Raw genomic sequence first — 3,297 nt, 5'->3', positions numbered from 1 at the left:
TCTTCATGTATATGAACTGGATACAAAATATGTTATTTTAAATAGTTGGCATGTCATGTTTTGTTCAACCCCACACCCCTTTCCCCTCATACACACTAATAATAGTAATGGAAGGTATTTTTTTTCTGATTTTCTTAAAAAAGAAAACAGCTCTGATTGGGTGGGTTATGTTTTTGTTTATCTCCAGTGGATTTTGTAGCCTATTCATATAACCCTGCATTACTTTTGCATCAGCGGTTTTCAAAGTATCACAAATACAAACAAGTGATAATGTGGTGATGAATAAGCTGAATATGATGAGTTCGGCAAGGAAAATCTGTATCTGAGGCACTTCAGCACTTCAGTTCATCACTTCAATCTACTTTTGTCTACCTTGGAGAAATCTGTGACTGTGTTTAGCTTGGCCAAGCCAACACAATATAAACAAAGAAATCTGTGACAAGGCAGATTGATCTGTTTAAAAGTAGCTGTAGAAAAGACTCTGCCTCAACAAAAATTATTCGTGAAGTCAGGATTTCTGAGAGATGTTTATTCTAGCAACTAAAACACTCCCTAAATGCTTCTTTAAAATACCCTTTTAAAGTACACTGGATGTTCACCTTCTTGAAGAAAATCTCACATGAACAGCAATGTGTTGAACGTAGATCATTCCACTGAAAGCTGATGTTTAAAGAATAACTGTGACTAACTGAATTCATTTTAGGAAAAGCATGAAAAATTTGAAGAGGTTTTTAAAATAAATCAGTAACTTTTCATACTACAGTCCAACACATGCAAGTGACCACTGCTAAAGTCATGAAATAAGAACTCCTAGTTAACATATAACACCTGCAGCTGGATCTGGTTCTGTTGCTGGCACTGTATGGTTTCAACAAAAGATCTCTCCTTATGTTACCCTAATGTGGAAAGTAAAATAAGCTAAAATTAAATGTGTGTTCCAGCAAGAACAAGAACATTCTTGTAAGAATATACAGCAGAACTTTAGTAAAGTTGCCTAAAACATTGCTTAGTATTTGTGAAGTTCACTAAATATATTGTTATTATAACCGAAGATTTATCAAACTTTGTATATAAACTTTATTTTCCATTTCATCTTATACATAAGCTGACTTGCAAGGTTTCTGTCATGAGGGAACAGGTAGAAGCGTAGGTTTGTGTGAACACAGAAAATGTTTCTCCAAACCTTGACAATGACATATCATTATGAAGGCAATAGGGTGTGCATAACAAATACTCTGAGACTGAAAATGCAATAATGCTTTCTTTTAAATTGGAGAAGCAGGTACTATCTATAAGGGATATTTCTGAACCTATTATATGCTATTCAGTGCAATATGTAGTGCTATATTCAGTGCTATGTAGCCTATGTAATTAGCATGAAGAATATATATTCTGTTTCCACACGTATGTATGTGATTCTTAGTATTAATATTCAATTTTGTAATTCAGGATAGATGAAGTGCTCTTGGAGCACTCAAGCCCCAGTCCTCTCTCCGACGCCTAGCTCTCATTGATCCTTGACCATGCTAGCATTAGAATTACCTGTCTGAAAATTTGAAGATTTATAAACTTCAATTAATTAGTTTTAGTTTATAGCAATTATTAGACACTTATTAAGAATTTCAGCATCTCATCTTTTTACCAGATGCTTTTAGCAATAGGATGGATATTCCAGAATTGAAATTTTGTAAAATTAATAGAAATCTTGCAGAAAGTCTATTATTTAAAAGTTTATATTGTAATTAATTTCAGCTATTAACAATTATCCATTATTGAGTGCATTTTGAACAATGATTATGTTGCTGTTGATGAAGTAACTGTAAAGTCACTGTGAAATGCTATATAAATAATCAGAAAGGTAAACTAAATTATGGGTACGTGGTAATTTGAAGCAAATAAAGCCAGAAACCTTGACTGTGACCAGGGATACAAGAATATTGCTACACAAAATAAACCAGAAACAGCAAAACAACCTGCTCTAACGCATCTGCACCCAGCAGGTTCTGAGAAGCAGAAAAACACCTGAACTTTAAGTAATCTAGCCATTTATAGGTTGATTTACAGATATGACAGTGTGATCATTTGGTTTCCAGTCTGAACTACCACAGGGCAGAACCCAATCACATCTTGCTGAAGAAGCAATTGATTTCTGAAGAACTGCTGTGAAACTAGTTTATCATGGCTGGGCACATGGCCTTTACAGTCCCAAACACTCAGAAGTTGTGCATGGTGCTTTCTGATTGCACCACTGGGAAGAAACTCATACTCTCTAAAAGCAAATGATTTCAAATGCTGCTCCAACAAAGTAATAACATGAGTTTCAATTACAGGAGTAGCTGACGGAGTCCATCCTCAGAGAGCTGAAGCTGTTAGTTGCCTCCATCCTGCTTACAGGCTTGTGGTGCTGGTGGTAGCTGCATTTTCATCTGACCTATCTCATCCCACATTGCTGACCTCTGCTCTTTAATTCCACTTCCACATATCTCCTCAGCTGCTTGTACTTGTGTCACCTCCCTTCTATGGTGAAGGGCCTGGAACACAAGTCCTATGAGATGTGGCTGACGGGACTGGGGTTGTTTAGTCTGGAGAAGAGGAGGCTCAGGGGAGACCTTATTGCCCTCCCCAATGACCTGAAAGAAAAGCGTGGGGAGCCGGGGGTTGGCCTCTTCTCACAGGTAAATAGTGATAGAACCAGAGGGAATGGACTCGGGTTGCACCAGGCGAGGTTCATGTTGGAAATAAGAAGACATTTCTTCTCAGGAAGACTAGTCAGGCACTGGAATGGGTTGCACATGGAGGTGGTGGAGCCACCTTCACTGGGGGTGTTTAAGGAAAGGTTGGACCTGGTGCTTAGGGACATGGTTTAGTGGGTGACATTGGTAGTAGGGGGATGGTCAGACCAGATGATCTTAAAGGTCTTTTCCAGCCCTACTGATTCTAGGATTCTATGATTCCCCTGCTTTGGACACAAGGACACAAAGCAGGTCATATGAACGCGCTGAGAAGTTACATCTAGATGCTTATGAGACGAAGAAACTGCCTTCGGCAAGGAACACGAGCTGAAACGCAGCCTCACACCCCTGGCCCAGAGACCAGCTGGTGCCAGGACAGAGGTGGCACTAAGACGGCAGAGGCCAGAAGCAAAGCCGAGATTACTGAGTATGACCCCACTTCGCTTTCCTTACCCGTTGCCCCTTCCTCCTCCCCCTCTTCCAGAAGGGATAAAAACCTCTTTTCAGCATTTTATCTCGCCTTTCCTCTCTGCGCCTTCCTCCCCTCCCCTTTATGGGCAGGAAA

The sequence above is a fragment of the Oxyura jamaicensis genome, chromosome 1 (genome assembly GCF_011077185.1).
Source record: "Oxyura jamaicensis isolate SHBP4307 breed ruddy duck chromosome 1, BPBGC_Ojam_1.0, whole genome shotgun sequence".
Classification (NCBI taxonomy): domain Eukaryota; kingdom Metazoa; phylum Chordata; class Aves; order Anseriformes; family Anatidae; genus Oxyura; species Oxyura jamaicensis.
This window is presented reverse-complemented; position numbering follows the sequence as displayed.